Source organism: Sapajus apella, unplaced genomic scaffold, assembly GCF_009761245.1.
Source record: "Sapajus apella isolate SASKATOON/1434 unplaced genomic scaffold, GSC_monkey_1.0 scaffold129, whole genome shotgun sequence".
NCBI classification, from domain to species: domain Eukaryota; kingdom Metazoa; phylum Chordata; class Mammalia; order Primates; family Cebidae; genus Sapajus; species Sapajus apella.
In genome coordinates, this window is record NW_022437069.1 from 4,196,384 (window position 1) to 4,218,740 (window position 22,357).

General features: G+C 44.0%; 1 protein-coding gene and 1 non-coding gene across 4 annotated transcripts in view; one reads left to right on the plus strand and one right to left on the minus strand.

Annotated features, from left to right (window-relative positions):
- AKAP13 (A-kinase anchoring protein 13) overlaps positions 1 to 7,330 on the minus strand; it is a 346,439-nt gene extending 339,109 nt beyond the window's left edge. Inside the window, exon 1 of one of the 3 annotated variants that reach the window (XM_032262399.1) lies at positions 7,120 to 7,330. The gene's annotated coding sequence lies outside the window, so the exon portion shown is untranslated. The remainder of the gene's footprint in view (positions 1 to 7,119) is intronic. The other 2 variants (XM_032262396.1, XM_032262395.1) reach the window with 2 other exon arrangements.
- Positions 1,047 to 1,108, plus strand: LOC116539509. The gene has a single exon (XR_004264094.1). It is a non-coding gene; the product is annotated as a U7 small nuclear RNA (small nuclear RNA).
- Positions 7,331 to 22,357: the final 15,027 nt, after the last annotated feature.

Here is a 22,357-nt window from a genome sequence, read left to right on the forward strand (position 1 = left end):
AAACTGATTCCACATCTTCCCCATTTACCCAGTTGTGAAGGTAAAACACCTAGGAATCACCCTTAATTTCTTTCTTTTTAGAACCTTTTTCCAATCTGTAAGTAATGCTATCAGTTTTACTTTCAAAGTGCATATGGATTTAAACCACTTCCCACCACTTTCGCTGCTACCACCCTAATCCAAACCACCACCTTCTCCAGCCTGAACTACTGCACATCTCTCAGGCTCTCCGTTTCCACTACTGCTCCCTATGCACAGTGTAAAAATTTTAAAGCCTACATCACCTCTTGTCATGCCTTGCTGAAATCCTTCAGCTGTTTCCCACCATACTTAAGAGCCTATTTGATCTGGTCTAGTCTATGGCTACACATACAAACTTCATCTCCTACCGCTCTTTCTCACATTCCAGCCACACTAGGCTCCCTGTTCATTCTCCCACCTCAGGTCCTTTGCACTTGATGTTCCTTCCAAACCCACTTTCTCTGAATCTTCATGTGGCTTGCTCCCTTGACTTTCTTCAGGTCTCTGTTCAAATCTCATCTCCTCAGTAAGGCCTTATTTGACCTCCCCAGTCTCTGCTAATACTCTTTATATCCTTCCTGGAATTATCACCACCAGGCATCACAGCAATTGTTTGTTCACTCACTTATTTTCTACTTCCCTCAATAGGATGTCGTCTCACAATGAGTAGTAAGCCAAGCATGCACACTGTAAAAATACATGAGGGCAGCAACTACAGATGTCACTGAATCCCCATTACCTAGGCCTGACAGACAAAAGGTACTCAATATTTGAAAAAAATTAACAAACAACCAAAATTAACAACCCTACAAGGTATGTCCTATAACCATTTGTCAAAAGAGAAAAGAGAAGGTTGGATTTCAGAGACAAATAACTTACCTAAAGCTGCATGGTAAATAAACAGCAAATGCACCTTAAAGAGCCACACTCTACCCACTCAATCACTACAACTTGCAACATAAAACGTATATGCTAAGAAACAAAAACACAAAAGAAAGCATTTCTATACAAAAACACCAGATCACAAGTGTTACAGCTCTTTTAGAATTTGTCTAGCAGGTTTTCTGGTTTTCACTGGAACACTCCCCAATGGGGAGCAGAAAATAATAGATTACAGTGATCCTTCTCTTGTTCATCATCACAGCAATTCATTTCTTTAATTAATCTGCCAAGGTGGGCAGATCACTTGAGGTTAGGAGTTTGAAAACAGCCTGGCCAACAAGGTGAAGTCTCATCTCTACTAAAAATATAAAAATTAGTCGGGCATGATGGTGGTGGGTGCCTGTAATCCCAGCTACTTGGGAGGCTGAGGCAGGAGAATCACTTGAACCAGGGGAGGCAGAGGTTGCAGTGATCCAAGATCACGCCATTGCACTCCAGACTGGGTGACAGAGGGAGACTCCACCTCTAAAAAAAAAAAAAATAAAACTTCAGCGAGGCACAGTGGCTCATGCCTGTAACCCCGGCGCCTTGGGAGGCCAAGGCGGGAGGATCACCTGACGTCAGGAGTTCAAGGCCAGCCTGACTAAACATGAAGAAACGCCATCTCTACTAAAAATACAAAATTAGCTGGACATGGTGGTGCATGCCTGTAATCCCTGCTACTCATGAGGCTGAGGTAGGAGAATCACTTGAGCCCAGGGGGCAGAGGTTGCAGTGGGCCAGGATCGTGCCACTGTACTCCAGCCTGGGTGACAGAGCAAAACTCCGTCTCAAAACAAACAAAAAGACATTACTAAGGCAAGTAAAAACAGACTAGGAGAATATTTGCAAATTATATATTTGATCCCAGAGTATATACAAAAACTCATTTTTTCAAGCAAAAGATTTTGAATAGACATCAAAGAATGACAAATAATCAGATGAAAAGATGCTTAATATCATTAGTCATTGGGCAAATGAATAAAAAGACTATATTCTGTATGATTTCATTTTTACAACATTCTTGAAAAGGCAAAAAGCCATGGAGACAGAAAACAGATCAGCAATTTCCAGAGTCTAGGAGTAGAGAACAGGTTGACTACAAAAGGGCTCAGAAGAATTTTGGAGGATGAAGTCCTATTTGAAGCAGTGGTTATATGAATGCATACATGTGTCAAAACTCACAGAATGTTACACTAAAATGGCTGAATTTTAGTGAATGTGAACTATACATCTGAATAAAGAATGATAAAATAGAGACTAAAGAGACATAATGATGCGCTGAGTGAACCTGAATTTTACCCAGTCCTTTGAGACGGAGTCTTGCTCTGTCGCCAGCTGGAGCACAGTGGCGCAATCTCAGCTCACTGCAACCTCCGCCTCCCGGGTTCAAGTGATTCTTCCACCTCAGCCTCCCAAGTAGCTGGGACTACAGGCACGTACCACCACGCCTGGCTAATTTTTGTATTTTTAGTAGAGACGGTTTCACCATGTTGGCCAGGATGGTCTCGATCTCTTGACCTCATGATCCACCTGCCTCAGCCTCCCAAAGTGCTGGGATTACACATGTGAGCCATGGCACTCAGCCCAAAATTTTTTTTTAATCAACTATAAAAAATATTTGGGGAACAAATAGAGAAAGTTGAATAGGTAATGAGTAATATCATAGAATGAATGTTAATCTTTCTTGACATAAATAGCTACAGTTGGTTACATAGAAAAAGGGTCAGCAAACTTCTGTAAAAGGCCAGACAGTAAATATTTTCTGCTTTGTGGATCACACGGTCTCTGTTGTAACTACCCAGCTCTGCCACTATAGCACCAAAGTAGCCATAGAAGAGTGACATCAATGGTAAAAACCTCACACCCTTTCCTTCTCTCCCACCCTAGCATCCATCATATAAACACACTGATATCCACCTTCCCCAGGCACTGAACACAGCACTGCCCCACAGAAATGTTCATACAATTACAGTATTTCAGTACCAGGTCCATCCTCTCAGCAAAGTCTGACAAAAGCCATTCATCTTCTATTTATAACGTCACAATCAACTCACAGGTGGACTAGAAAACTATAAATATGAGGACAGATGCATGAAAAACTTATTTTTTTTTTTTTTGAGACAGAGTGCAGTGGCTTGATCTCAGCTCACTGCAACCTTCACCTCCCAAGCTGAAGCGATATTCCTGCCTCAGCCTCCCGAGTAGCAGGGATTACACCACCTGTCACAACGCCTGGCTAATTTTTGTATTTTCAGCAGAGACGGGGTTTCGCCATGCTGACCAGGCTGGTCTTGAACTCCTGACCTCAAGTGATCCGCCCACCTCGGCCTCCCAAAATGCTGCAATTACAGGCGTGAGCCACTGTGCCAGGCCATGAAACAAACTTTCTTCCACCAACGGCTTTCTCTTCTCTCCCCATTTACAGCAGTAAGACAGCCTAACCTGGGAAACAGAGTGAAAGAGGGAAGCTACTTCCAAATGGATGCCTGTCCCCATCAGTAATAACCAAGTCTATTCAAGTGCTAGATGTTAACTTTAAATGAAGGGAACATCAAGAGTCCAAGTTTCTTCGCCTAGCTTTGTCAGGAATGCTTTTACCCTCAATCTCAAAGTGTGATCAAATATAAGATTTAAAGGTTTACCCTCAATCTGTAAGTTTGTTCAAATATAATTTTTAATGTTTTTACCCTCAATCTGTCTGATCAAATATAATTTTTAAAGGTTTATCCTCAATCTGTAAGTGTAATCAAATATAATTTTTAAAGGTTCACTATAACCTCTTCATACAAAAACTAATGGAAAGATGGAATAAAATATACAGAAAGGTCCTTAACAGGTAATTATTTCTAGAATGTATCTACTCCATCTGGTACTGTAAATATTCTAAACTGTGCTAGTATAACTGATTTAAATCACTGCTTTTTTCTGTAAACAGTGGCACCTTTAAAGTGTTATCTTGAAAGGGAAGGGAGTGACTTGCTCATGTCTCTGTACTGAACTAACACTGTTAACATCCAGTCCAGTTCTACCTTAAACAAGTCTGAGAAATACAGACATAATCCATACTTACTATTTTTCAAGACTAAGGTAAAAAAAGGAAAGAAGGTTGGAACTAACTCATATCCTCTTATAACTGATGTACTGAAAACAATCCATCTCTCACCGTTTCCTGAATACCACAGTCACAAAGAACTCTACCCTACCAAGCCACTCTGCAAGTCCCACTCTCAAAGGAAGACTAACAGGTGACTGAGAAGATAAACTCACTATTGTTTCCATTATCCTTCAGTTCATCTGGTACCTTTGAGAAATGCATTTGGATAAGACTCACAAGTCTCAGGGCCCCTTATTTATGGAAGAAATCGCTAAACCTCTATACTTAGAAGCATCAGGCTTTTAAGAATGCTTAAGTCATGTAAAAACGTATCACAATTATTATCATTACAGCTACGAGGAAATAGCTACCTACTTCGTGTTAGGTACTGTAGTAAGTACCTCACATAGTTTCGTTTATTCCTGAGAACACTGCAAAGCATGTCACTAACCCTTAGGAAGTAGGAAACTGACGCTGACAGGCTATGCAACTGGTCTATAGAACCATGTGGATCTGAACTCTACCTAGCTCCAAAGCGTGTACTTTTTTCTAAAATTTCTCTTTTTCCAATTTCCCAATGGAAGGAGAGTTGTGACTAGATTTGTCCAACAATTTTAATAATTTCACCAGCTGGGTGGCGTGTCTCACGCCTGTAATTCCAACACTGTGGGAGGCTGAGGTGGGAGGATGGCTTGGGTCCAGGAGTTAGAGACAACTGGGAAACAGTGATACTCCGGCTCTAAAAACATAATAATTTCACCCAAGGCGGGGTGGGATTTCCAAATCGGAATCTCTTGTTGAAATCCTTAGAGCACTAGTTAAGCCCCACTTCTTTTCAAAAAATAACCAACAGATTTTTTAAAAAGTTAGAAATCGTTTTAAAATAAATTTCATCACAAAGCCCCAAGTTAATTGCCATTTTGGACAAGTCCCCAGAGTTAGTGGCTCTCTCCTACGTGCGCTACCTACCACTACGCAGTAAAAATAATATACCCAATTCAAATACATACTGTGCCTGCAGTATGTTAAGACTCTTTACTGACAAAGAGGGTACAAAGCTAAATAAGGTCTATCACAGTCCTCAAGGAGTTAAAGGGCTAGAGGAGGAGTCCACTCACAGTATGTGTGCAGTTACCATTTAGTCAAGGCAGATGAAGTGTGAGAAATCCTAAAACAATTGGATCTACAGTATAACACGCCATCACAGCCCACAGAAAGAAAGCAACTGGTGTACTCGTGACATTACGTTAAGTAGTACTTGTTTACACAATGTCTCCCTTCCTAACAATCCCTTCCAACCTGTCAACCCCCTCCTCCACAATCACACACACACACACACACACACAACCACACAACCAGGAAGGGACGCCATCAAGCGAGTATTCTGAATCCTAAAACTGACTGTAGTTTTAAAAGTGCAATGCCTGTGCCTGAAGAAAATTTGTCTTTAGCTTCATCAGATGAAGAAAGTTAGTTCTATAACACAAAGCCCACCAGAGAAGCCCAGGAACGCTTCTTCACATGACTCACTTAGAATGGGAAATCACTCAAAGCAACCTGACACAGTATTTCTCAAATTTTTCTTTTTCATTTAGCAGGTGGTGAAGGAACACAACGGAAGTTAACGATAAATGACACTCTGGACATTTTCTTCCACTATGAATGACAGACATTTAAGCTAGTTTCATCGGGGAAACTCAAAACAATTATGTTCATCTCATAAGCCACAAGAACCAAATTCAGTGGAATACGAGCACCCAAAACTTGACAAGACTTGTACTGTATTTAACACAGCCTGCAAATCCCCAAGAGTCCACGACGGAACACAAGAACAGGAACACTGATTTATCTCAACTGATGTCAGCTCCTTCACAAACTTGCCAATAATGACCTTTTAAGAACTGCACCCTTTGTCCTCATCTGGGCAATCCAACGGTTTAGAAAAACTGAATAAACTCCTTCTTCGAAAAATAAAACAGTTGTGTGTGGGGGGGAGAGGGGATGCGGGCGAGTAGCAACAACAAAAAAAGGCACACTGGTTTTTACTGTACTGAAGCAATAAAGTCTCCAAATAACTTCATTAAAGAGTGTCACAGCAAAGAATGAACACCAAAATAACGCTCAATCCAACTTTCACTGCGAATTCCTGAGTTCACAGCAGGACCTGGAAAATTAAACGTGACGATATCACTGGGCTATAAGAACTTCCAAAACAAAACAAACCTATCTACCCCCTTTCTTGATTTAAAAAAAAAAAGGTGGGGGGGAAGTTTGAGGGTTTTTCCTTTTTTCAACTTCACATACTGCTTGGCTTTGCTGAAAAAAAAAAAAAAAAAAAAATGGCAGTGAGCCATATTTACAAAAAAAAAAAAAATGTTTTGTTTTGTTTGCTCTCAAGATATAGCTGCAAGTTGAGCCGGCTGCACGGGTCCCAGAGCGCGTGGGGACCTCACGGGTCCCAGAGCGCGTGGGGACCGCACAGGTCTCCTGGGCCGCTCGCCTCCGAACAGCGCGGTTTCAGCCCGGCCGCGCCCCCGAGAAGGCGCAGAACGGCCCCGGCAGGCGGGCGCGGCCCGACGTGTTTACGCCCGGGTCGGCCCCGGGGAACCGCTCCCTCGCGCCCGCAGCACTTGTTCGCGGCGCGCACTCCACACCTCGGCGGCCAGCCCCAGGGGAGGAGTGGGCCCGCCCCCGCGGCGCCGACCCGGGGACCCGGGCCAAGGGGTTCGGGGCCTCACTGGGGGCGGGGCGCCTGAGGGGGCCTCCGCGGCCGAGCGCGTCTCCGACCCGGAAAGCGGCGACGGACCGAAGTGGTGCTGCGGGGTGGGAGGCACGCCGAGCCCCGAACAGACAATGCGGGAGAAGAGTGATGCGAAGGGAGGAGGGGTCCGCAGAGCAGAGGTCCCGGCGCCGCCAGGCAACCCGTCCGTCCCGCCAGCCCCCAAAGCCGCCCGCAGCCCCCGCCCCTCCTCCGAGGCCCGCCACACCGAGCGGCCGCAGGGGAGGGGCGGCGCTTCGCACCCGGACCCCTCCTCAAATCAAAACTTCCCCCAACTCCGCCAACTAAGTTGAGCTCTCACCGTGCGGCTCCCGGGGCTCCCCCGCGGGCCGAGCCGGGACAGCTCCTCACCTTCGCCACGGAGAAAGACAATAGGCGGCCGCTCCACCGGTGGCGGCGGCTAAAGCGGTGGCGACCGAGACGAGCAGTGGACACGACGGTCTCGGCGGAGCCCAAGCGCTTCTCCACAGCTGCTCCGGCTCCGCGCTCCCCAGCACACAGACCCAGCCCGCCCGCGCATGCGCCGCAGGCTGCCCGCGGTGGGCGGGGCACGCGGGAGGGCGGTAAAGCCCAAGAGTCCTCCAGTGAATACACGCGGAGCCAAGGGCTGCGAGCTGGGATTGCACGGCAGAGCTGCCCATCCCGCTCCACGAGACCAATAGTAAGGCTCCTGGGCGGGGCGCACAGGTTGCTAAGGGAGGCTGAGGTTGACCGCCGCTATTGCTGGCGGCAAAGTGATCAAAGTGGGGTGGCTGGCTGAGGCTGCTCTGGGACATGCCCACCCACGGTCTCCTCTCCGCCCTGTCTCCAGAAACCGCCCTTCCTCTGGGTACCGGTGGTTACCTGAACTGTAGCACTTAACCACACATCCTGAAATGATTTACTCCTCTATTTCCCCCACTTCAAATCAGGAAGTGGGGTTTAGTCTTCTGTGTCCACAGCCTCCAGAGTCACTGCTAGGTATTAAACAAGTGTTGCATGGGTGCACGGTGCTATGGCGGAATTACGATTGTGACAGTGCATTCCCTGAACTTTTGGCTACTCGATAACCACAAAGTCATTCCGTGTTCGAGCTGCAAAGGACCTCAGAAATCATCCGGTTGCTTTGAGAAACAAAATGTGGTCCGTGTACTAACTGTGGCCGAGGAGAATATGTTAGTTGGTACACGAAGAAACTTCTTTTTTCAAATAGTTAAGTGTGGTAGTGCTCATTAGGAGGGGAATGCCTATGACGTCAAGCCATTGTTTCATTAATGTCAAATAAAAAGTGGCAAAAAAAAAAAAAGTGCACTTCAAAAAAAGTGTTAAGTGAAAATTCTTCTTGAAGTACACTTCAAGGAGAAGGAGGAGAGAACCCTCTGGGGTGCTGGTTCTGTATTTTGACCTGGGTGGTGGATAACAAAAGTATATACATAAATGAAAAATATATCTAGTGCACTTTACACGTTTTATTGTTTTTCTTTTTTTTTTTTTCTTTTCCACAGCTGGTAACTTTACACGTTTTAAACATGTATTTTTAATGTCAGCTCTTAAAAATCTGGTACGGGCTATACCCCCCACCCAAAAAAAAGAATGCCAAGGACTGCCATTTGGGAAACACTGATGCGGGCAGGCTCACAGCAGTGACCAAATACCTGAGAAAGGTTATTGTGAATACCTGATGTGTGTAACAAAAACTCCCATTGTTGAATAGCTCCAGATCTCAGAAATGCTCCTAATGTTGAGCTCTGGTGCTCACTTTTTTTTTTTTTTTTTTTTTTTTGAGGCAAAGTTTTGCTCTTGTTGCCCAGGCTGGTGCACACCACCACGCCGGCTTAATTTTTTTGTATTTTTTGTAGAGATGAGGTCTCACCATGTTGGCCAAGCTGGTCTCGAACTCCTGACCTCAGGTGATCCGCCTGCCTCGGCCTCCCAATGTGCTGAGATTACAGGTGTGAGCCACCACGCCTGGACCCTGGACCTATTTTCTTAATCCTCACTGAATGACTTTTAAAAGAAAGAAAAAAAAAGGCCAATCATGCCCAGTTCTTCATGTGAAATTATTTCTGTATCACCTCATCATGCTGCTTACCCTCTCCCACTGTTCTCTAATCTGTCCTTGTTGATATTTAAAAGATGGCACAAGGCTGGGCGTGATGGCTCACACCTGTAATCCCAGCACTTTGGGAGGCTGAGGGCTGAGCACTCCAGCCCAGGAGCTTGAGACCAGCCAGGACAACAGGTGAAACCCTATCTGTACTAAAAAATACAAAAATTAGCCAAGGGTGGTAGCCCAAATCCCAGCTACTTGGGAGACTGAGGTAGAAGGATCGCTTGAGCCCTGGAAGCAGAGGTTCCAAGTGAGTCAAATTGTGCCACTATACTCCAGCCTGGGTGACAAAGTCAGACTTTATCTTTAAAAAAAAAAAAAAAAAAAAAAAAAGCCTGCACAGAGAGGGAGGAGAAACCCAAACCCTAAACCTGACTGACTGCCTCAAAGCAGCCTACTATGAGCCGGTCACTTCTCAAAGAACCTGTCTCCTGTGAAGCAAGAGTGCTAACCAAGAAAATCATTTGGACCCTAACTGTTGATCATCCAATGACCTTTCCTTAAAAACCACTGGTCTCTTTCAGAGGTGGCAATAAATGTTACCATGTCATCTTTCTATGCACGCTGACAACACCATTCCACGGTCCCCGCCTGAGCAGGATTTGCAACTTTCCAATGGGCTTCAGGAAAAGTTAAGAGTCTAGCACTTCTCGAATTTACTGTGCTTACAAATCACCTGAGAGCGTTTGTTAAATGTGGATTCTGATTCGGTAGGTCTGGAGTGGCATCTGGGATTCTGCATTTCTAAAAAGCTCCCAGGTGCTGCTGAGGTAACTGGTCTGAAATGTGACTTTTTTTTTTTTTTTTTTTTTTTTTTTTTTTGAGAGAATCTCACTCTGTTGCCCAGGCTGGAGGGCAGTGTTGCGATCTCAGCTCACTGCAACCTCTGCCTCCAAGGTTCCAGTGATTTTCCTGCCTCAGCCCCCCAAGTAGCTGGGATTACAGGCTTGCACCACCATGCCCGGCTAGTTTTTGTATCTTTAGTGGACACAGGGAGGGTTTCACCATATTGGCTATGCTGGTCTTGAACTCCTGACCTCAGGCGATCTGCCCACCTCTGCCTCCCAAAGTGCTGGGATTACCAGCACTTGGTGGCATGAGCCACCATGCCTAGCCAGAAACGCGACTTTGAAGGCAAGCCTCAACCCTAAATTCCCCAAACGGCTGAGCCCTCTGTCCTCTTTGGGGATTCCTAAATTGTTATCTGCATGGCTGATGTCGTCTCATCACTCAGGCCTCCATTCAATGATCCTCCTTGGGGAAATCTTCCTTGGTCACCTTCCCGAAAGTAACTCACTCTCATCTAGTCCCTCTCTTGCATATTACTCAGTTTTATTCATAGCATTTATCTCAATTGGAAAGAACCTTATTTATCTTGGGTGTTTATTGGCTCTTCCCACTATAATGTAAGCTCCCTGAAGTCTGTTGTGTTTTTCCCTCTCTCCTGCCCCTCTAATAATATCTGGTTACAGTATGGACACCATAAATGTTTTGCATTAGCGAATTTGTACAGAAGGAGCTTCTGTAAGGAGGCTTCAAACTGAGTGTCCCTGATACTAACGACTTGTTATTCCAAGGTGTATCAAATATTTCTACACGGTGTGCCCCATTTCATGGAAAGAGGTCGCAGGTTTAATCATTTTCTCATGTTCTCGAGAAGTTTACAAGCCAGAAAAAATGCATTATTAAGCAGTGGTAGGGTTTTATATCTCTGAACTATCTCTCCATTGACTTATATTTTCCCAACTGATTTACACAGGTTCTATATAATACCTAAAAATATTACAAGAATAAATCCCATTTTGCAGAGATTTCCTGGCAATGCCAAAGCAAAGAAAAAACAGAATTAACACAGTTAAAAGACCATAAATTTCTCTTGAAACTCACACTGTCTAAATGTCCACTTTGATAACAGAAGCACTAGGACAAATGTATCCCAGTGTTCCTTCACAGCAGTGGACGTTGTATTGCTTTTGTGATAGAAGGCGTGCCCTGATCAGGTTTTCGGAGCGTCCACCCTCAGCTCCTTGCTTGGTGCGAAGCCAGCTAGCTCTACCGCAGCCCCAACTCCATGGCCTCAGCGTGGAATCCAGACCAGACTCTCCTGATGTGTCCTATCCATGGGCAACAGTGACGACTTCGGAGTTGGACACATGATCCCAAATAGGTCAATCGGGGTAACAAAAGTAAATTCTACCCTCTGCTGGAACTAGGGTCTTGCTTGACTGGAATATTTGTCTCCTTTAAATGGAATCTGGAAGGATATGCCTGTCAGCCATCTTGTCACCATAAGGAAAGAACCTTTAGAATGGAACTGGAACAGTGGAAAGTAAACAGAAATGAAGAAAAACAATGTCTTAGTGACATTAGTTTAACTGCTGAATCTAGCAATGTAGGCTTTTCGATCCTGTAGACCAATAAAGCCTGGCCAAGTGGAGGTTTCCGTCACTTGCATCCAGAAGAGTTCTCATCGCCACACTTCCCATGAGCTGATGATCCCTGGTCAATTCCCTGACAAATTTCTATTGAGAGTTTACTGTGTGCCAGGCATTAGTCATGGTCCTAGGGTTATAGGTGGAAAAGAGGTTACTGTCTTTAAGAAACTCACGGTCAATTGAAGGAAACAGGCAGGCAAACCAGGAAGAAATCAAACGTGTGGGTGCCTTTAAAGAGGCAAATTCGGAGTGTTAGGGGGAACAAAGAGTATTTCTTTTTTTTTTTTGGAGATGGAGTCTTGCTCTGTCACCCAGGCTGGAGTGCAGTGACATGATCTCGACTCATGGCATCCTCCGCTGCCTGGGTTCAAGCGATTCCCCTGCCTCCGCCTCCTGAGTAGCTGGGACTACAGGCACATGCCACCATGCCTGGCTAATTTTTTTTTTTTTTTTTTTTTTTGTATTTTAGTAGAGATGGGGTTTCACCATATTGGCCAGGATGGTCTCGATCTCCTGACCCTGTGATCTGCCCACCTTGGCCTCCCAAAGTGCTGGGATTACAGGAGTAAGCCACTGCGCCCAGTTAGAGAGTATTTCTTCTAGTTAAAGGATGAAAGTTTAGAAAAGATGAGACAAATAAGCTGGGTCTTGGAACACAATCAGGCAGATAAAGAACAGTGGGGTAGTGCAGGAGACTGGGGTGTGTGCATAGACAGTAGAATGACCTTTCCAGCAAAGGGAAGAGCACATTCGAAGACTCAGAGGTATTACAAATACAACACACAGAAGAAATGGGGCGGGAGGTGAAGCTGAGGGCGGGGAGTGGAAGCCAGGTCATGAATGGCCTGGTACACGGCTATGCTAAGGAGCGTGGCCCTTATTCTGAAAGGTAAAAAGGAAACAAAAAGTATGAAGCAATAGAACAGTAACGAGAGCAGATTTTCATCTTGTAATAGAAAGATCACCTTACACCATATGTCGAGGCTGGATTTAAGCTGGGGATGAGGATGGACGGGAAGAGGGGAATCTAAGAGAAACCTGGCTCCAGGCAGAAGGTTTTGCAGTCTAGAGCTGAATTTTTCCTTCTTGGGGGCACAGGGAACCTTACCTCCTCAATGGCAAGCCCAATGTTATATATATGAGCTATATGTATGCATTAGAATTTTCCAGCAGTCACATTTAAAAAGTAAAAAAGAAGGCTGGGTGCGGTCAGTGCCTCATGCCTGTAATCCCTGCGCTTTGGGAGGCCTGGGTGGGTGGATCACAAGGTCAGGAGTTCAAGACCAGGTTGGCCAAGATAGGGAAACCCCGTCTCTACTAAAAATACAAAAATTAGCCAGGCGTGGTGGCAGGCACCTGTAATCTCAGCTACTTGGGAGGCTGAGGCAGAAGAATTACCTGAACCCAGAAGGCGGACGTTTCGGTGAGCCGAGATGGTGCCACAGCACTCCAGCCTGGGTGACAGAGTGAGACTCCATCTCTAAATAAATAAATAAAGTAAAAGGTGAAATTTATTAATGGGGTATTTTTACATTCTATCCATTGTGCTAAGTCTTCAAAATAACCCAGTGTGTATTTTACACTTACAGCACATTTCAATTCAGTCTAGCCACATTTCAAGTGCTCAAAAGCCATGTGTGGCTAATGGCTAGTGTGTACTAAACAGCAATGGTGAGGCTGTTTGTTTCTGATACGAGCCTCTATCTAGCAATTCCTTCCAAAGCTCAATATGTTCCTAAAGCCAAAATTCCTGCACCCACCTCTGCACTTGCATTATCTATTTATTCGTCACAACCCCAGGCTAGCACTATTACCATCTTTTTACAAGTAACAGGGAATCTCTTTTGCACAGATTAAGTGATTTGCTCCAAGTCACATAGCGACTGATTGGCACCGCTTATCATTCAAGACAGGAAAACTAAAGGAAAGTTGCCAAAACAAAGTTAGGATAGTACTTGAATACGATTTCCCTCTTTTGGGTTCTCTCACCTCCTCCTCCCCTCTGTACTTGGAACTACGAACCTACCTCTTCAGCCTGTCTACAGAGTAGGCGTTCAGTAGACAGTGTTTAAGCAACCAATTCCTTGTTGAGAGTACATTTCAGGAATTCTACAGGCACAAACCAAACAGAGAAATGGCTTAGTGTTATATGCTGAATTGCAGGTAAATGTGCAGTAAATGACATTTATCATTATGATTATTACCAGGTCAGATACTACGTATTAACATTTTAGGGACCTTGACGCATATTCATTGCAAGCAGTCTTCCAAAGCAGTTGCACTGATTTATGATTTACATCCCTGTTGTCAGGGCATCAGAGTGCCTAACTTCTCTAATTTAAGTTCTTCTTATATGAAACAAAGAGTTTAGAAGCAGTCAGAGCTAAGTCTGGATCACGGATGCTCAAATTCTTTGTCTATAAGGGATCACTCCCACCCAATAGCCACATTATAACAAATACATGAAGCAACCTGCGTATAACCCCGAGCACGTTGCCTGGTACAGTGCACATTGCTCTGCCCACCTTAACTCCCTCCTCCACTTCCCCTGTTTGTTAGAGACAATAAAATAAAAGGCAGTCTAGGAGTAGATCTGATTATGCAGAAAAAATTAATATTTGACAAATGCAGGGAAACATGTGCCTTGCCAAAATTGCAATAGAGAATTTTCAACAAAAAGTGCATATTGTCATGTACTGACTTCTCTATAGATGAGGCAGCCACTCAGCCTCCTGCCCCCAGAGGCTCCCCAGCCTTTAATGAATAAATGCCAGATGTACTGCTCATTGATAGAACAATTTATTTCATTTCTGAAACCCTTGCTTTTCTCCATAATGACCTTCCCAGCAAAAGGTTTGCTTGAAGGCTGCTCATGGGACCAAATTAAGCTTCTAAAGTCATTAGGTTTCCAGTGGTAGAAGGGTGAGGGGCACTGGATTGATAGGAAGGAAGGACTCACAAATGCCTCAGGATTAAGGGACCACCCTGCCCTAAACAAAGTTATTGCCATATTTCTTAGTCTGGAGTCGAGGGATTTAATTTTCAGGGCATGAAAAGGTCCAGAGATTCTCTCCTAATAACTGCAAAAGAAAACCAGAGTCAGCCAGGCACCGTGGCTCAAGCCTGTAATCCCAGCATTTTGGGAGGCCGAGGTGGGCAGATCACGAGGTCAAGAGATCGATATCATCCTGGCCAACATGGTGAAACCCGTCTCTACTAAAAATACCAAAAAAAATAGCTGGGCGTGGTGGCATGCACCTGTAGTCACAGCTACCCGGGAGTCTGAGGCTGGAGAATTGCTTGAACCTGGGAGGCGGAGGTTGCAGTGAGCCAAGATCAGGCCACCGCACTCCAGCCTGGCTCCTGGAGACAGAGTAAGACTCTGTCTCAAAAAAAAAAAAGAAAGGAAAACCAGAGTCACTTTTCAGGGTAACATTATTTTGATTTGGTTAGGTTTCATGTGGTATTGACTTGAAATGCGGGCTCCAGCTTGGAGAAGATGGGGGCTGTTTTTCTGCCTCCAGAGAGATTTATGGGCCAGCTCAAGTACTGCACATTTCCTCCTATGGCTTTTCTCTTTATGCCTAGCCTTTTCCAGTTTATTCAGCTGCTCTCATAATTATCCCCAATTATTTATAATGGTACGTTTCTGAAGCTGGAGTTAGAGAAACACCATGTTTTTGAGCCCTAAACACTAATTAATGGAAATGGACTCCAACAACTCATGTGAGGCCTAAGCTCAGCTTTTCTTGGGCAGAACTTCGTAAACATTTTTCCTCATTAGTAATAGAACTTTTTTTCCAAAACTGTATGGAACTTTCAATATTAAAGGAACGATGTCCTTATTCATGTACAACTGTTACAAATAACTGCAGTTTTGGCACAGTTTAATTCAGTTTTTCTTAAAGTGCTTCTCTTGGAGTATTAATTCCTTAGAAAAAGCGTTGTCTGTTTAAATGAATATAAGAAATACTACAGTTTATATTTCTGTCCTCTTGAAGACTCACTGTGCATAGTAGCATTACATATTAAGGCTCTGAGAAGTCCTGCATTTAAAAAGTCCCAGCTCTTTGGCTTTGTTTAATCCTGTATTTCTCAGACTTATTTGACCATGACACCAGTTGCCCTCAGAAAACATGTTAATATATCACATCCCATTAAGGACACATTTTTGAGAAACACTGCCTGAACCCATTCAACTCATCTTCCAGAAAGAACAGGTAGGTATTATTGATTCTGAAGCACCATTTACCATTTACCCACTGTTAATGGAATAAATGTGTGTGTCCTCTCCAAAACTCATATGTTGAAGCCCTAATTCCCCAGTGTGATGATATGAGGAGGTAGGGCTTTTGGGAAATAATTAGGTTTAGATGAGGTCATGAAGGTGGAGCTCCCATGATGGGATTGATGCCCTTAGAAGAAGAAGAAGAAACACCAGGCTGGGCCTGGTAGTTCACGTCTGTAATCCCAGAAATTTGGGAGGCCGAGTCAGGCAGATCACTTGAGGTCAGGAGTTCGAGACCAGCCTGGCCAACATGGTGAAACCCCGTCTCTACTAAAAATACAAAAATTAGCCAGGCATGGTGGTGTGCACCTATAATCCCAGCAACTCCGGAGACTGAGGCAAGAGAATTCTCTTGAACCTGGGAGGCAGAAGTTGCAGTGAGCCGAGATTGCACCACTGCACTCCAGCCTGGGTGACACAGCGAGCCTCTGTCTCAAAAACAAACAGGGAACACTGAAGGCTCCTCTCTCTGCTACATAAGAAAACAAGGAAACGGTGGCCATTTGCAAGCAAGAAAGCAGGCCTTCACCAAGGAGTGAATCTGCTAGCACCTTGACCTTAGACTTTTCAACATCCAGAATGAGAAATAAATGGCTGTTGTTTACCCCACCAAATCTGTGGTATTTTGTAATAGCAGCTTGGGCTAAGACACCCACAGTATCATTTGTTTCAAAAGGGACTCTTAGTCCAAACCAAGAGGTGATTTCTTAGTTAAGAAAGGAAAATAAGGCCGGGTACGGTAGCTCACGCCTATAATCCCAGCACTTTGGGAGGCCGAGGCGGGTGGATCACCTGAGGTCAGGAGTTCGAGACCAGCCTGACTAACATGGTGAAACCCTGTCTCTATTAAATACAAAAAAATTAGCTGGATGTGGTGGCACATGCTTGTAATCTGAGCTACTTGGAAGGCTGAAACAGGAGAATCGCTTGTACCTGGGAGGCGGAGGTTGCAGTAAGCCGAGATCACACCATTGCACTCCAGCCTGAGCAACAAGAGCAAAACTCCATCCCCCCACCAAAAAAAGGAAAATGTATGCTTCCTAAATCTTGTTCTCAGCTTGATCAGATTACTCCTACTAGGTTTCACTCTGCATTCCCACTCACTACAAGCACCTCTTCACTGAATTGCCTGCTAGACCACAAACTTGGCTCTTAAAGTGAGATATCCTTCTCTCCCTCATCTGCTCTGTTTTCTGCTTTCCCACTCCCTCAATCCCATGCAGCCGTTTCCAACATGCTGGCTTTTCATTCTGCAACAATCTCTTCAACAAACCAAGGTCAAGTTTCCCATTCCTGCTTCTCTTGGGCTCATTCACCAACTTTTGATCGAAGGATTGAAATATTCTTCTAACTGGTTTCCCTGCCTCTGTTAACTCCTAACTCATCTATAGTCCTCTCTTGTAACAGAATGATTTTCCTGAAAGTACAGCCCTGGCTTTTCACTTCCCTCCTTAAAAGACTTCAATAGCTCCCTTTTGCTTACAGAATAATACTAAACACTTTCGCAGATAATTCAGTCGTAATTGACTTCCAGTGACAACTCACAAAAACTACATGAAACTTCTAATCTTTCTAAACTCAAGTTCCCACTCAAAGCCTTGAACTTTGGGCATGTAAAGAGACCTACATTACTGAGGACACTAGAACTGAGTGCCTAAAATCTCTTTAACCTGTCTTCCCCAGGAAGTATTTCATGATCTAACTAAACTCCCTGCTTAACATCATTTATTTCAGCCCCACCAGAATTTTTCTTTCCAGTTTAAGCTTTCTGGATTACATCTCTAGTCCTTATAGTCTCCCTTCAAGCTTATTCAAGTCTCTCTTATCTTAAAAAGTGTATGAAATCCTTGACCCACATACATTCTTAGGACATTGTCCCATCTACCTTCTTGCCTTTGCCATCATACTTTTTAGCCTACTGATTCCACTTGCCCTCTTTTCTTAAAATCCGTCTTATTAAGGTAAAATATACCTTGAATAAATATGCCGATTTTAAGCGTACAATTCAATGAGTGTGACAAATGTGTAACCATCCCAATGAATAAGAAAGAACATTTCTGAGGTCTCCACAAGTTTTCATATGCTCCTGCCCACAATCCCCACCCCTACCTCCATGTCCCTAGGCAATGCTAATTTCCTTTTTCTTTCTTTCTCTTTCTCTCTCTCACTCTCTCTCTCTCTGTGTAGAGAGAGCTACATCTATATCTGTCTATCTCTCTCTCTATATATATAGAGAGAGATATTTCTGTCCTTTTTTTTTAAGATGGAGTCTCACTTTGTTGCCCAGGTTGGAGTGCAGTGGTGCAATCTCAGCTCAGGGCAACCTCCACCTCCCAGGTTCAAACATTCTCCTGCCTCAGGCTCCCAAGTAGCTGGGATTTCAGGCATGCACCACCACGCCCAGCTAATTTTTTTATTTTTAGTAGAGACGAGGTTCTCAATGTTGACCAGGCTGAACTCCAACTCTTGACCTCAGGTGACCTGCCAGCCTCAGTCTCCCAAAGTGCTGGGATTACAGGCATGAGTCACCAACCACACCCAGCCCTATTTCTGTCTTTTTTTTTTTTTTTTTTTGCGGGGGTGGGGGACAGAGTTTTGCTCTTGTTGCCCAGGCTGGAGTGCAATGGCATGATCTCAGCTCACTGCAAACTTCACCTTCCGGGTTCAAGCAATGCTCCTGCCTCAGCCTCCCAAGTAGATGGGATTACAGGCATGTGCCACCACGCCCAGCTAATTTTGTATTTTTAGTAATGGTGGGATTTCACCATGTTAGTCAGGCTGGTCTCAAACTCATGACTTCAGGTGATCTACCCACCTTGGCCTCCCAAAATGCTGGGATTACAGGTGTAAGCTACTGTGCCGGGCCATTTCTGTCTTTTTTGAGACAGAGTCTCATTCTGTTGCCCAGGCTAGATGCAATGACATGATCATAGCTCACTGCAGCCTTGACCTCCCAGGCTCAAGCAATCTCCACCTCAGCCTCTTGAGTAGCTGGGATGACAGGCATGTGCCACCATGCCCAGCTAGTTTTTTTTCTTTTTAAAATTTTTTGATAGAGACAAGGTCTCCCTATGTTGCCCAGGCTGGTCTTGAACTTCTGGACTCAAGTGATCCTCCTGCTTTGGCCTCCCAAAGTGCTGAGATTACAATCATGAGCCATTATGCTGGGTCTGAATTGCTTACTATCATTATAGATAAAATTTGTCTTAGAGGCCAGGCACCGTGGCTCAAGCCTGTAATCCCAGCACTTTGGGAGGCCATGCCTGCTCAGACTGAGTGATGAGAGTGAGATAAAGAGACAGACAGAGACACTGAAAGGGAGAGCAGAAGCAACATTACATTTCTGACATAGTCTTTAAGTTGTATACCAACACTTCTGCCTTATTCTTTTCATTAGAAGCTAGTCACTAGGCTCAGTTCACACTTAAGAGGGGATTACACAAAAGACTGAATTCTAAGAGGTGGGGAGCATCGGGGTCCATCTTGGAGGCTAACTATAACAATCTATTCTCTGGCCCCTCAATGATTCATCTTCCCACATGTAAAAAATACTCACCACCTCCCAAGACCTTCAAAAATCTCAGCCCGTTATAATATCAGCCCAAAGTCCAAAATCTCATAACCAAAATGAGGTCCAGCTGTGGATATAGCCCTTATATATAGTGGGTTGTTTTTTTTGTTTTGTTTGTTTGTTTGTTTTGTTTGTTTGTTTTTTTTGAAATGAAGTCCCTCTGTCGCCAGGCTGGAGTGCAGTGGCACGATCTTGACTCACTGCAACCTCCGCCTCCTGGGTTCAAGTGATTCTCCTGCCTCAGGCTCCTGGGTAGCTGGGACTACAGGTGCATGCCACCATGCCCAGCTAATTTTTGTATTTTTAGTAGAGATGAAGTTTCACCATGTTGGCCAGGATGGTCTCGATCTTTTGACCATGTGATTTGCCCACCTTGGTCTCCCAAAGTGCTGGGATTGCAGGCATAAGCCACTTTGCCCGGCCAGTTCTTCTTAATCATTAAACCTATGAGCTCTGTGAAATAGGTAAGTATTGTACCCCCTACAAACACACATACACACACACACACACACACTTAATATACAATGGGGAAACAGGCACAAGATAATCACTATAGACATTCCTGTTCAAAAAGCGTGGAAATGGGGAACATAAAGGCATTGTTGCTGTGGACCAGCCATGGTGGTTCATAGCAATTCTTAATTTATCTGGAGAAGTATTGTGAGTTCCTTGATTAGAACTCAGTCCTAGTTCTTCCCAGGAGTGATTCTTTTAGCTCTTGGTTCCCTCTTCTGAGTTATCTTGCCTTTTTAATGACAGGTAATGTGTGTTTGCAATAGAGTCATTTTCTTAGCCTGCTTTTTTCTTTTTCTTTTTAAATTTTTATTATAAAAATCTTTTTTTTTTTTTTTTAAGATAGTGTTTTACCATGATGACCAGGCTGGTCTTGAACTCCTGACCTCAGGTGATCCATCCACCTCGGCCTCCCAAAGTGCTAGGATTACAGGTGTGAGCCACTGCACTCAGCCAAGCCTGCTTCTTTCTTGGGAGGCATGGCCCAGTTGAGACAACACTCTTAAACCGCTTAGAAGCCCCAACGAATAGTTGATCAAGAGGATCTGTTCACCACACCTTTACAATCCTAAGAGGCTTTTTGTTTGACTAAAAAGTACCGTAAGGCTCTACTTTCAAGCTTTCTGAAGTTTTAACCATGGATTTATAGATAAACCCTTGACTTTATCTATGCACCATGTTTTCCTAGCAGTACCCTGGATTTGAGCTTTCTTCAGAAGCCATTAAAAAATTCTTCTTTTTCTCTTCAAGACATGTTCTAGCCAGAGCAATCAGGCAAGAAAAAGAAATAAAGGGTATTCAAATAGGAAAGGAGGAAGTCAAATTATCTCTATTTGCAGACAACATGATTGTATATCTAGAAGACCCCATCGTCTCAGCCCAAAATCTCCTGAAACTGATAAGCAACTTCAACAAAGTCTCAGGATACAAAATCAATGTGCAAAAATCACAAGCATTCCTATACACCAATAACAGACTTAAAGAGAGCCAAATCAAGAATGAACTGCCATTCACAATTGCTACAAAGAGAATAAAATACGTACGAATACAACTAACAAGGAATATAAAGGACCTCTTCAAGGAGAACTACAAGCCACTGCTCAACGAAATAAGAGAGGACACAAACAGATGGAGGAACATTCCATGTTCATGGTTAGGAAGAATCAATATCGTGAAAATAGCCATACTGCCCAAAGTAATTTACAGATTCAACACTATCCACGTCAAACTACCAACGACCTTCTTCACAGAACTGGAAAAAAACACCTTAAACTTCATATGGGACCAAAAGAGAGCCCGCGTAGCCAAGTCAATTCTAAGCAAAAAGAACAAAGCAGGAGGCATCACACTACCAGACTTCAAACTATACTACAAGTCTACAGTAATCAAAACAGCATGGTACTGGTACCAAAACAGAGATATAGACCAATGGAGCAGAACAGAGATCTCGGAGGCAACACAACATATCTACAACCATCTGATCTTTGACGAACCAGACAAAAACAAGCAATGGGGAAAGGATTCCCTGTTTAATAAATGGTGTTGGGAAAACTGGCTAGCCATGTGCAAAAAGCAGAAACTGGACCCCTTCCTGACACCTTACACGAAAATTAACTCCAGATGGATTAAAGACTTAAGCATAAGACCTAAACCATAAAAACCCTAGAAGAAAATCTTGGCAAAACCATTCAGGACATAGGCGTAGGCAAGGGCTTCATGACCAAAACACCAAAAGCATTGACAACAAAAGCCAAAATAGGCAAATGGGACCTAATCAAACTCCACAGCTTCTGCACGGTAAAAGAAACAGTCATTAGAGTGAATCGGCAACCAACAGAATAGGAAAAAATTTTTGCAGTTTACCCATCTAACAAAGGGCTGATGTCCAGAATTTACAAAGAACAAAAACAGATTTACAAGAAAAAAACAAACAAGCCCATTCAAAAGTGGGCAAAGGATATGAACAGACACTTTACAAAAGAAGACACACATGAGGCCAACAAACATGAAAAAATGCTCATCATCACTGGTCATCAGAGAAATGCAAATGAAAACCGCATTGAGATACCATCTCACACCAGTTAGAATGGCGATCATTAAAAAATCTAGAGACAACAGATGCTGGAGAGGATGTGGAGAAATAGGAACACTTTTACACTGTTGGTGGGAGTGTAAATTAGTTCAACCATTGTGGAAGACAGTGTGGCGATTCCTCAAGGACCTAGAAATAGAAATTCCATTTGACCCAGCAATCCCATTACTGGGTATATATCCAAAGGATTATAAATCGTTCTACTATAAGGACACGTGCACACGAATGTTCATTGCAGCACTGTTTACAGTAGCAAAGACCTGGAACCAACCCAAATGCCCATCGATGATAGACTGGACAGGGAAAATGTGGCACATATACACCATAGAATATTATGCAGCCATCAAAAACGATGAGTTTGTGTCCTTTGTAGGGACATGGATGAAACTGGAAACCATTATTCTCAGCAAACTGACAGAAGAGCAGATCAAACACCACATGTTCCCACTCATAGGCGGGTGTTGAACAATGAGAACACATGGACACAGGGAGGGGAGCACTACACACTGGTGTCAGTTGGGGGGAAATAGGGGAGAGACAGTAGGGGGTGG